Source organism: Heloderma suspectum, chromosome 7 (genome assembly GCF_057233095.1).
Source record: "Heloderma suspectum isolate Gila_16-S chromosome 7, 16-S_ref, whole genome shotgun sequence".
NCBI lineage: Eukaryota > Metazoa > Chordata > Lepidosauria > Squamata > Helodermatidae > Heloderma > Heloderma suspectum.
The window spans coordinates 2,701,565-2,714,435 of record NC_139464.1 but is presented as its reverse complement, the minus strand read 5'-3'; the positions used below and the strand labels follow the sequence as shown (position 1 = coordinate 2,714,435).

The following is a 12,871-nucleotide window of genomic DNA, read 5'->3' as shown; positions in this document are numbered from 1 at the left end:
ACCTTGGGGACCCCAGAATTATAAGGGAGTGTGTGTGCGCGCGCAGTATCATTGTGCGAGTCGGTGGTGGCCAAGGCTGGGCAGCCATTGTGAGCAGCAGCGAAAGAAGCAGCAGCCAACGGTTGGACCAGCCACGGAAGAGACTGGCTTGTCATGCCTGTGGTGATCCATGTAGCCTCTGGCGACAAAAGATGAGGGACTGAGGGCAAGGGAGAGGGCAGTGTGTGAAGCGAAGAGCTCTGCCCTCTAGCCGGCATCATAATGCTTTTGCTCTCACTGCACCTCCATGCTTGGAAGGGCTTCCCCTGTTGATTTCTGTCTGCTGCGCTGCTGTCCAAAGGCAGGGAGATGCCTCCTGTGCACTAAAGGAAGCATAAAGAGTAAGCCCTGGAAGAGGCGGCGGCGGCTGTGGGGAGGGGGGTCACTGCCTGTCTGGAGGGGGTTTTCAGCTCAGCTGCTTTAGAGCAGGAGGAAATTGCAATCACAGCTCCGGAAAGCTGCTTCCTGGCCTGTCCAGATAGTTTGTCCTACCAATATCCTGAGATAACAGGCCTGACAACAGCCAGATCTCCCTCTTCTTTGCCAGTCTCCAGAAGCACATGTGAGAGCACTCCTCCTCCCTCCCTCTGACAGGCACAGGCACAGTGGCCCTCTTCCAGGGGTTGCCACCACCTGGATTGCTAACCCCAACCCAGAGCAGAAGGCCCGGTTTGCGCAGAAGCAGGGCTCTGCGCGCATGCTGCAGTTCTTCAGGAGCTGGAGCTAAGCAGATCCGGGCTGGATCAGACCAATGGGAAATCTTGTCCAGCGCTCTGTTTCTCACAGAGGCCCACAGTGGCGCAGGGAGGCAGCATTCACAGGGAGGCAGTCCAGCACTTTCTTCCTGCTGGCATCATTCGCCACCCCTCAGACTGCTCTGTTCCCCCTCAGCTGCCCCACAGACTGGTGCTTGAGGCCTGCTGCTTCTGAATCCAGAGGAACTAGCATCTGGCTGTTGTGACCTTGATAGCCGTGCCCTCCTGGAATTTGTCTAAAACCCAGAGGGTGGGATTGCCCATAGAATTCAGTTTCTGTTTTTAATTTAAAGTTTTGCATGTTTTTAAATAACACTAATCAAGATCCTGACCCATTCCCACCTCCCTAAAATTACCCTTTCTCCTCCTCAGCAATAACTAGCATCTACATCTTTTTTTCATAGCAGTTTTCTAGGCCTCATGACTGTGATGATACAGCTGAAAATGTGCACAGTGTCTGCTAAATCTCTCAGAAGCCAGGCAGGGGTGGTGGGCGAGACGTGCAGGGTGGGCTTCATGGTGAGGCCTCTGTGCTCCCTGCCCCTCCCCAGGGCTAGCAAGGCAAGAGCAAAGTGTGCTCCACGCACGCGGGCAGAATTAATCTTGGCCGCAGGCTTGAGCTTTGTCTTGGTGCCTTCCAGCTTCAGGCACCCTGTTGCCTGAGGGGTGCCACCATCACCACCCTACCCGGGGGTGGCCAGCCAAGAGTGTGCACCACCACTGCTCTTTCCCAGGTAGGAGCTTGGAAGTGGGGAGTGTGTGCGAGAGTTCGTGCACCCTTTCCCTGGCAAGCAGGCGAGCAGCAGGAAGGAAGGGGGCTGAGCTAGGAGCGGCAGTTTTCCTCTTGGAGCCATTCCTGAGTTGTGAAGGGAGCTGGACACGGCGGCGTGTGAGCCTCCACAAGGTAAGGGATGGGTCCTTTGTTTCACTGCGGGGTGGATCGTGTCAGTGCAAAGTGATGCACAGTGGGGACAAACCCTGCTCACACATGTTGTTGGAATCTAACTGGGCTGCAACTAGGCAGAAAGGAGATCTTGGTGTCCTGTCCTGCCTGGAACCCTGGAGAGCCGCTGCCCATCCGTATAGATCAGCCTCCTCCATCCTCATGCCCTGGCCCTGGTGGCTGGGGATGCTGGTAGTTGCAGTCCAGAGGAAAACAGAGGAGGCTGCCTTACCCCGAATCAGGTTGGGCTAACTTGGACAAAAGACCTGACTCAGGGTAAGGCAGCCTCCTCTGTTTTCCTCTGGAAAGGTCACTTAAAACAGCACGTTTCAGATTTTTAAAAGTGTTGGGGAAAGGGTCATAAATAAAACTGCAGGTATCATAATGCCTTTATACATGTAAATAAGTGAGAGAGTAAATAAATAAAATGTATACAAATACACCTAAAAACGATACCAGGCAAAGATTGCAAACTGCTCAGCTCCAAAAGTCTCTCTCTCTCTCTCTCTCCCCCCCCCCCGCTCTCTCCCCACCCCAAAAATAAAATGGGGCAAAGAGCAATAAAATGGCAAATGGAGTTCAGTGTAAGGAACTGTAAAGTGTTGCATGTTGGGGCAAAAAGTCCCAACTTCATATACATGCTGATGGAGTCTGAGCTGGTGGTGAGTGACCATGAAAGGGATTTGGGGGCTGTGGTGGATATAGCTTGATGAAAGCATCCGCCCAGTGTGTGGCTATGTGAAAAAAATGAATTCTGTCTTGCGGATCATTAGGAAAGGCATCGAAAATAAAGCTCCCAGTATTATAATACTTTTATACATATCTATGATGTGGCCATACTTGGAAAGCTGCGTGCAGTTCTGGTCTGGATATCGTAAAGCTGAAAAAGGTGCAGAAAAGGCACCCAAAATGATCAAGGGGCTGAACCAACTCTCCTATGAGGAAGGGGTGCAACATTTGGGGCTTTTTAGCTTAGAAAAAAGGTGAGTAAAGAGGGAGCATGATGGAGGCGTATAGACTCATGCATGGTGTGGAGAAAGGGAGGGAGGAGTTTTTCTCATAGTCCTTGAATCCAGGCTCGCCCAATGAGATGGATGGGCAGGGGGCTCTGACTGTGTGTTTGATCCCGCCAGGGAATGTTTATTATCGCATGGGACGGGTCCAGAGTTGGTCTTGGCTCCACACAGGCCATTTGTGGTAATGAGGCAGGCTTTGGGGCATATGCCCAAAAGGCACTCATTGGGGCCAGCGGCACAGGTAAGCCCCCGCGTGATGCTCCTCTGGCCAAACATCTCAACTTCTGGGCCTCAGAATGAGCAACAAAACAAAGCCCTCCATGTGTGGTGGCCTTGGGCATTTTCTTCATGAAACCTAGGGTGTCTGTGGCTTGCGCCCTCCTCCCTTATGGTCCATCCAATCGGTAAAATAACGGAATCATAGAATCATAGAGTACGAAGATCGACTTCTTGGCCAGGGCCCCTCAGAGTCTGGCTTGTCCTTGCTAGTGCAGCAGCACTGATGGTTGCCACCAGCTGCCCCTCTCCAGAGGGCTCAGGAAGTGGCAGGCAGGGTCTTCTCTCGCTTGTGCTGGGGAGGCAGCCAGCTCCTCCGAACTCCATCTCCTCCCAATGGTGGCTTTGGCAAGGGAGCTGTTGTGAAGATGGGCATGGGGCATTTGCCCCATGCAAGCTGGCGAGCGGATTTCTGGACAACGGTTTGATGACCATGTGCCACAGTGCAGGTGCTGGGCGGTGTGGTGTTGGTGTTTCAGCTGGGAGGCCTGGGTCCAAATGCCTCCTCAGCCATGAAAATGGTGTGGGCAGCCACAACAGTGTGTCCCACACGCTCTGAGCAAGCCCAGCTCCTCATCCTTAAAGTGGGAATAGGAGGGCCTGCCGACTAGGATAGGCTGTCCCTTGTGGTACACTTAGTGCCAGGAGGTAACGATGCCAACAATGGCAGCGGCTTTGAAGGGTAGACTGAGTCAACTGGAGGTTTTGTTCCGCCTTCCCCAGCCTGGTGCCCTCCAGATATATTGTACTACAACTCCCATCATTGGCCATGTTGGCTGGGTATGGTGGGGACTGTAGTACAACACATCTGGAGGGCACCAGGTTGGGGAAGGGTAGTTTAGTTGGTGACTTGGTGGGGCCAGTATTGGTGAGGGTGAGTTAATTGGCATTAAGCTTGAATGACATGGTTCTTACGTGGCGTGCAAGAGGGAACAAAGGTGGCAATCTGTACGAAAGAAGGCCTCCTTCCTCTTCTAATAACAACTGGAGTGTTCGCTTTTATTCATCAACTTGCAACAAACCTTGCATTTCCTTTAATAACCTCCCAAAGGCCTATCCGTTGAGGTTCTGTTAATATGCAAATCCTCTTCTAAAAAATCGTTTCACATTGGTTTTCCAGTTATAATTGAACAATATATAGTACAACCATAAAGGGGAGTGGGCTGAAATTTGATGGTAGATCGAACACGGATGGCAGCTCATGTTAAGTGTTAGTCTATAAAACACAAACAGATAAGAAATCAAGCAGATCGTCTGTCTGCTCAGGGAGTCCAAACAGGTATCCATCTGCTGTTATCCGTGACAGGCTGCATGGTCAAGTACTGAGAGGGTGGTAATGGCTTCGGTCCACGGCATAATAGATGGCAGGAACTTGTCCTTCCAGTGTTGCAGCACAAGTCTCTTTGCAACCATAAGTGCTCACATAGACCACCTTCGTTGGTCTTCAGGCAGATCCCAAAGCACAGGAACATAATTTAGCAAAACATGTACATCTGCCAACGACAAACTTTTTTCTAGGACAAGACCTCTGCCCTGGAAGGGATAAGCAAATACATTTAAAATGCATCAATTAACTGGTTAAAAGGCAGATGATTGGCTGACTAACGTTTAGGGTTGACTGCCCTAAAAATAACATAATCTTTATGCAAGTTCCTCGCTGTGTATCCCTGCGGGGGGGGGGGGGGAGTTTCCAAACCCAGAACACAGCGAGTGGCTTAGGGAGAGAGGTCAGCGCTCTTTGCATGCAGCATTTAAGCCCAGTTGAAGCAAAGCCAAGCAGCAAGAGGTTTGGGTATTCTGGAGGGAGATAAAAGCAAATAGTGTTCTCAAAGAGCCAAGTAAAATAATTTGCACTGGAAATGCTTTTCAGCGGCCTTTAAGGTTGTGTTTGCTGGGGCCTAGTTTGCTTTCAGGAATTACTTCTCAAAGCTTTCCAGGACTTACAAAAACCTGTGTTTCCTTTGTGAGATGTATATTCCAGCATCAGCTATGGTTCTAGTCACCTCTGGGCTGTGTCAGTGTGGTGGCATGTTTGATGCTCAAATGCACCCAAGGATTTGTGTCAAGTGCCAGTGAGGCACCCTAGCATCTTCTCCAGAGATCTTTGGAGGCCACCACATTGGGCCTTCACTGCTGTGGTGTAGCCAGGTAATTTTAGGCTAGGGGCCCCAGAGCCAAATTCTCCTTGAGTCCTCAGATGGTCATGCCCCCTTCCCTTTCCCCCAACTACTGATAGATTCGCAGTTTCCTGGCTTCTCTGCAGTTTTCCCCCATTCTAAGGGCTTCTTCACATGGAGCTTTTATCCTGCTATTGAGATTTGTTACTCACAGAAGTTTGCAGGTCCTTTAGATGACATTGTTAACTTCCAGGGTGTCTCCTGCACTAAATGACCTTTATTCCATTTTTTAAAAGATCGGAGATAATGAGCTATCAAATTACAGCGCTTGAGTTCCACTGGAGTTCCCTCACGAAAAAATAAAATCTCAGTAAGAGGAGCTAGACCACAGAGCCATCTAGCAGCTGTATAATGAAACATATGGAAGACTCAGAGAAGGGGGGAAGGGGGAAGGAAGCGCGTGTAGAATCATAGAATAGTAGGGTTGAAAGGTTGTAAAAGGGAGTCCGTCATGATCCTGCATTTAAAACGGAAGCAGAAAGCCCCATTTTAAATGCGGGATTTTAGGCTGCTGCAGAGATGCCCTAAAAGGCTGAAAAGCCTCTCCTAAGGCTTTGTTACTGGCAGAGCCGAAAGCTACACTAGGCTGGCATTTTCGGATTTTGGCCCCATCCCTTTTGCCTTGGGCCCTGCCCACCACTGGAACGCGGCCCCTGAGAGCTTCTCTGAAATGGAATTTGACCCTCAGGCTGAAAGAAGTTATGCACACCTGTTTTAGATCCTGGATTTAATGGTCTTATTTGCAGGGGAGGGGACGGAGGCAGGGGCAGGGAGGGCTTTACATGGCCGTGTGTATTACTTCAGTTGTGAAGCACGCAAGGAACATTTTTCTTCTCCACCACTTCACACTTTACAACTGCTTCTACATTCCTAATATGTTAAAGCAAGAACAAGAAACATTAGCAAACCCTGATTACAAGAGGGGATACGCTGAGCATGTGAGTCTCGCCTTTCCAATAACTTATATCAAAGCACCGTCATCGTTAGGGGAATAAAACGGAGTTTGCTTCTGCTTCCCTGATGCAAGACACATTTACTTGGGAATAAGCATCACTTTCTTATATGAAAGGATAGTATAAATATATTTTAAGTAAAAACAATAAAACGAGTCTCCGTAACCGTGCACATGTGCAGCCAGCTGCCCCCTGGCCATTCAGTGCTTCTTTTAAATGCCTGTGCTGGCCCAGGTGCTGCTGCCAGGCCTGCCTGCTGCGGCCTCAGTCACCTTCCACTCTCAGGTGTTCATTTGCCCCCTCCGGCTGCGGGGGGCCCTAGACGTTAGCCCCAAGGTCCAGCCCTAACAGTGCCATGGCCACGCTGTGGACTGTATAGTTGCAGCCATGGTGCAGTGAAAGCCTCGGGCCGGTCCCGCCATCCTGGGCTCTGCAAGATTTTGTTTCCTTCATTGACTGCAGAATTCGTCTATTCTGTTCCAGGTAAGGGCTGACCCTTTCATCAGGCAGAGTGAGGTGGCCGCCTCAGGCAGCAGACTTTGGGTGTCCTGAGAGGGCAGCCAGCTGTTAGTTATCTAGGGTGCAATCCTATGCATGTTTAGACAGAAAAAACCCTACAACTCCCAGCATCCTCCAACCAGCTTGTTGTTATTGCACTTTTACTGCCAGGCGATGGGAAGAGGTGCCTGCGGGATTTTCTGCCACATAATTTAGCTGGATTGTGGTAATCTGCACCTTGACTTGGCGGGAGCGGGGGGATTTGCTGTTCTACCTCAGGCAGTAAAATGTCTCCAGCCAGTCCTGGCTGTGGGGAATAGGATGCTAGAGGATAGGTCTTTGGTCTGACTTAGGAGGGCTTTTCTTATGTTCTTAATCCCCTTTTAAAGTTGTCTAAATTAGTGACCTGCAGCACTCCATGAGGAAGCAAGTTCCATAGTCTGACTATGCGCTGCATGAAGAAGTCCTTCCTTCTGTCTAAAACCACAATGAGTCTTGTGGCACCTTAAAGACTGACAGATTTATTCCAGCAGAAGCTTTCATGGACTACAGCCCACCTCATCAGACGCATGGTGTTACTGAGAGTTTCGGGTATACATTTCACAGTATATATGATGGCAGGATGTGTGTGTGCGTGTGTGTGGGGAGAGAGAATTGTAAACAGTGAAGTCAGAAGAACATTAAATGCAGACAGTTCTAACGGTGACAGTCACGTCACTGTCAGTACTTTCTAAATTAAATTTTCCTTTGAAATTAAAGTTTTGAAATTAAACTTTTGAAACTGTTTACAACTCTGTTCCCCACCCCCACATATACTGTGTATATATACCCACAACTCTGTGTGTGTAGATATACCTGTCTCGATAACATTCTGCATCTGACGAGGCGGGCTATAGTCCATAAAGCTTATGCCAGAATACATTTGTTAGTCTGGAAAGACTGAAGGCAAAAGGAGAAGGGGACGGCAGAGGATGAGATGGCTGGATAGCATCACCGAGGCAATGAATATGAACTTGAGCACGCTCCGGGAGAGAGCGCAGGACAGGAAGGCCTGGCGTGCTGTGGTCCATGGGGTCACGAAGAGTCGGACACGACTGAACAACTGAACAACAACAAAAGGTGCCACATGATTCTGGTGTTTTTGCTGCAGTAGACTATCACAGCTGCCCCTCTGGAAATTGCCCCTTTTATCCATCCTGAACCTCCCACCAGTTTTTCCTTCTGCATCACTTCTGTTACCCATGTGCTTGGTAACATTCTCAAAGAACTCCAAATGGTTAGTGGGGCGGGACTTACATTTGCAGAATCATTATCAAATTTGCGGATGACACAAAACTGGGAAGGGTAGCTGCTGACACCTCAGAAGACAGGAATAAAATTCAAATGGACCCTTATAAAATGGAAAACTGGGCTGAAACTAACCCATGAAACTAACACAACAGAGACAGATGCAAAGGTCTGCATTTCTGGAAAGAACCTGCATGTGCAAGCAAGCAGTCTGTTGCAAGTTGTCCCCCATTCCCACGATACCCTTTTGGGAAGGATCATCATCATGACTCCTTGACAGCCAAAATTCTTAGATGATACACCATGAGTCTGCCCCGTCTTCTCACTTAAAAGATGCTTCCTGTCAAACCCCCGTTCACCTAGTTTTTCTGGTTTGTTTCGATTATTTATTGTATGGTATCGTAACTGCAAATTCAATATAAATAACTCCTGGAGGATACCTGGCTTGGCAGCAGTACATGCGAAAAGGAACTTGAGATGGGAGTCGATCATAAGCTGAACATGAGTCAGCAGGGTGATGTGGCTGTGAAAAAGGTGAATGAGAGTCTAGGCTGCATGAACAGAACCATCATTTCTAATTGCTCCACTTTATTCTGCACTAGTTCAGCCTCATCTGGAGTACCGTGTCCAGTTCTGGGTGCTGTGCATTTAAAACGGACATAGACAAATTGGAACGCACTCGGAGGGAATAAAGATGGTCGGTAATATGGAAAACAAGCCCGGGACAACATAGGTGCAGTCTTCAAATCCCTAAAAAGCTGTTACATAGAAGAGGGAAGAGAATTGTTCTCTGATGCCCAGTGGAAGCTGGTGGTTCCTATTTCAGTGGGGGTGTGAATCCACTCTGGGTTTCAGTCAGAACCAGTCAGAACTCTAAAGAAGCATCTTGGATAGCTTCTTTTTAGTTCTGGCTGGCTCTGACTGAAACCCAAAGCAGATTCACAGCCCCACTGAAATAGGGACCACCAGCCTCCACTGCTGATGCCTCAGAGGTTAGGACTAGATCTCATGAGCTTAAGTTACAGGAAGGTAGATTTTGGTTGAACATTAGGAGAAATGCCTGAATAGAAAGGGTAGTTTGAAAGTAGAAATAATTCCCTCTTCCCTAAATAAACGATAAGGCAGTGGCTTCTCCCTTGCTGGATGTCTTCAAGCAGAGGCTGAGCACCCATCTGGTCAGGATGCTCCAGCTCTGGATTTCCTGCATCCAGCAGGAGGTTGGTGTCAGGGTGGAAACTGAGCCGATAGAACCCCAGAGCAGTTCTGATTCTGAGGAGGATCAGCAATCCGTGGGAGAGGAGCCAGCTCATCCCTCACAGGCACAGCAGCTGGCAGAGATTCCTCCTGCCGCCATTCCTGAGATAGATAGTGATCCTAGCAGTGAGAAAGCGTGGGAGGGGGCTTGCTAGACACTCGACACAAACGCAGGGAGCGACGAGCGATGGAGGGCGTCGAAAGGAGGCATAGCATCCGTTTGGCACACAAGCAACGGCCCCGTCCCGTGGACCCAAGGGAAAGAGGGAGGATCTCTCCCTAGCCCGTAAGTTCAGGATCTTCAAGTAATTCTCCTTCAGATGGGGACCAACTGCCTACCCGGAGCATAGGCTACTCTGCTGTTCATTGCTTAGTCGCTGGTGATTATCATCGGAAAGAGTCATTAAGTTGTAAAAGGATTAAAGCCTTGAAAAGATTCCTTTCAACTGTGTCTTGAGTTAGCTACTGGAGTGTACTGAAAGAGGCCGCTAGGGCGCTCCTGACAGTTGGACTAGATGGCCTCCAAGACCTTCCAGCTCTGTGACTCCCAGAGCCCCTAGTGAAATAGATATCCTGGGGAAGAAGCTGAACCCCAAAGGAAAACAACTGTAGCATCTCAATGGATTTGAAGAAGACATCCCCAAAAGGCAAAAATGGGGACATTGATTTACCACCAGGGACAGAGATCAGAAAATAGTTGAAAGCTATACGATGAACACCCGAATTTAACATTTCACTCATTAATTCTCAAGCTCTGTTTTCCTGGAAGGGAGTACCCCAGAGACCTCTGTGCCTTTTTGTGGAAATCTGTGTATTTACAACCATACTGGGAGGGAGGGATGCATGCTCAAACCCAGGCAGGCCCCGCTGGTGCCAAGAGGCCTGATCCTTGCACATCTGCTCCCCACTCTCCGGTGGGACACCTCCCCCGCCCCACACGGCAGGTCTTCTGAAGGTTCTGCCTCCAGCTGAGACTCTTCGGATTCCGTGCAGGGCTATAACTCTGGTGCCCCAACCACTGCGCAACCTTTCCTTTTGGAGTCCAGCTTCTAATGATCTGCTACAATTTTTATATTAGGTGTTGTGCTGTGATGATTTGCTCCCGAGATAGATAGATAGACAGACAGACAGATATTTTGATGGGTGGTTGCTGTTATTTTGAATTGCCTTCTATTGTTTGTGAACTACTTTTGTTTTACTTTGGAAGGGCAGGATGTGACTTTCCACATAAACACACTGCAGGACCGGAAGCTGAACAACCACGGACCACACCAGGGCGCTTCCTTGGGCCTCTCTTTCCAGAGGCCCACATCCCAGGCCAAGCGCCCCGCTGCCAGCCCAGAGCAGCTGTCCAGTCTCTGTTTTCCTGTGACGAATCTTCCTGCTCTCGGACAATGGTGCACTTAGTCAGCATGGATGGCTCCCCCGGCCAGCGTGCCCCACCCTGCTCCGAGGAGGAGCCCGCTCTGTTCCCCCACATGTTGCACTGCAAGTCTAGCTTGGCTGTTAAGAGTGTATTTTTCTTATGTGGGAAATGGGTGTTCATTGCGAGCGGCAGGTTCGGACCTTTCCAGAGAGACTGCTAGCAAACCCAGGTCATGGGAGCAAGTGCCAAAGGGGGGGCATTTTTCAGAGGGCCAAATAAGGGTGGCCACCTATAAATTGCCAAAAAAGAGGAAATGCATCACGAAAAAGGAGGGCGGTGATTTGCATAAAATGTGCACATGCTTCTTTATAGGTATAGATGCAAATTTAGAAATAATTGCTATAATCTAAGTAGAAATACAGCCCATCTCATCAGATTGCAGAAGACTGTGACCAGGTGACCTGTGTGCCACCTGTCCTCTCTGCTGTCCAGGTGCAAACTTTTGACGGTCAACCGTCCTTACGGTTCTTTGTCTTTAAACCGGAATGGAGGGCAGATGCAAGGCTGGAGTTGGTCCGGGAATGCCAGGAAGGCAAGGCAGGAGGCAAGCAAAAGCCAGGGATGGTGACTCCAGCGCCAGCAGCCAGGTCAGAGCTAGCCATCTGGGGGGCGTGGCAAGGAGCCGGCTGGAGGGGGGAGACCCTGTATTCTGTGTAGGGAGCGACCAGCCCGACCGCAGCATCTGCCCACTCCCTTCTTCAGGAGCTGCTGGGCAGGAGGCCGGGGCCAGGGCAGCCCAATTAGTTCCAGCTGTGCTTTTCCCATGTCTAGCAGGCTGAATGGGTTGGGAGTCAGTCTTGGCAAGTGCTGAGCAGGCTGTGGCGTTTGGCCCCAGCACAGAACCTAGGGCAGGTAAGGAAGAAGGTCTCTGCGGCACAGCCATCCGTTCCCGACGAGTGCGGTGCCACATTCTCCCCAGAACTGGGGTGCTCAACAGCTCCTCCTCCTCATTTTTCAGTGAGATGTCAGGTGCCACCCATCTCTGCACAAATCAAGGGGCAGCCTTTTCACCCTTCTGCTTCAGATGCTGGAGCAGAAGGAAGATGCCCTCTTCCATCGCGTGTATCTACATCTGCCTTCCCCAAGCGGGTGCCCTCCAGGGAATGCTGGGAGTTGCAGTCCAACACCTCTGGAGGGCAGTCGATTGGGGAAGGCTGCCGCAATACCTATGATTCTGTGTGGGAGGGCCTCGAGCTTGCTGGGAGAGGGGATGGTTTGCGTGCAGCATGTTGCAGGTTCAGGGAAACTGCAGATCAACAGGCTCTCTGCTAGCAGGCCTGGAATGGACCTTCTCCAGAGACCCGGAGAGTCTTTGCCAGTCAGAGCAGCCCAGGCATGCCTATAAGGCATCTTCATATATAATTTATCTGTAAAAATAATTCTTTCAAAGCTCCCATTTCTTCCCAGAGCTCCTTGTGGGAAGCTGTCACATTGGCCTGGTTAAAACGTGCATAGATCATTTTTAGAAAAGGGGCCAGTCATTGAGGGCCAGCATCACGGGTTGTCACTCTAGGGCAAGGATCTCCAACCATTTTGGACCTGTGGGCACCTTTGAGAAATTGCTGTGGGTGCCACCACAAAATGGCTCCCACGGAGGATGTGGCTTGTCACATGATGACTGCCGTGGGAGCCTGGCTAGTCAAAAGTGAATTATAGAGTGGTGGAGGTGAGAAATAATGAGGCTAGAGTCTGAGAGGGAGGGGGAAATAGCACAGTAGAGGGGGGAGAGAGAGTGAGTTCAGAGGCTAGGAGGGGGAGAAACCATGAGGTGAAGAGGTGGGGGAGAAACAGTGAGGCTAGAGGCTGGGAGCAGAGAGAAACAGTAAGATAAAGGAGTGAGTGGGAGAGAAAGAGCAAGGCCAGGGGCGAGGAAGGGAGAGAAAGAAGAAGGCTAGGAACGGGGATGGGGGAGAAATAGTGAGGAAAGGAGTTGGGTGGAGAGAAATAGCGAGGCTCGAGGCTGGGAGAGAAACAGAGGTGTAAAGGGGGTAGAGAAAGAGCAAGGCTAGATGCTAGGAGGGGGAGAAACAGTGAGCTAAAGAGGGGTGGGGAGAGAAATAGTGAGGCTAGAAGCTGGGAGGGCGGGGGAAATACCAGGGCAAAGGGAGAGAAGGAGCAAGGCTACAGGCTAGAAAGGGAGAGGAAGAAGGCCATCTTAACATTTTCTAAGGGTTTTATTAAAAAAATATTTTGAAGGGGCAGGGATTGGAGAGCGTTGTGGACACTGTTGGAGGCTCCACATCCCCC

General features: G+C 50.0%; 1 protein-coding gene across 3 annotated transcripts in view; it reads left to right on the top strand.

Moving 5' to 3' along the window:
* The first annotated feature begins 1,617 nt into the window (after nucleotides 1-1,617).
* SHANK3 (SH3 and multiple ankyrin repeat domains 3) overlaps nucleotides 1,618-12,871 on the top strand; it is a 512,191-nt gene continuing 500,937 nt past the window's right edge. For 2 of the 3 annotated variants that reach the window (XM_084808829.1, XM_084808826.1), the window contains exon 1: nucleotides 1,641-1,698. The gene's annotated coding sequence lies outside the window, so the exon portion shown is untranslated. Of the gene's footprint in view, nucleotides 1,699-12,871 lie in introns of all 3 variants that reach the window. The other variant, XM_084808827.1, reaches the window with a different exon arrangement.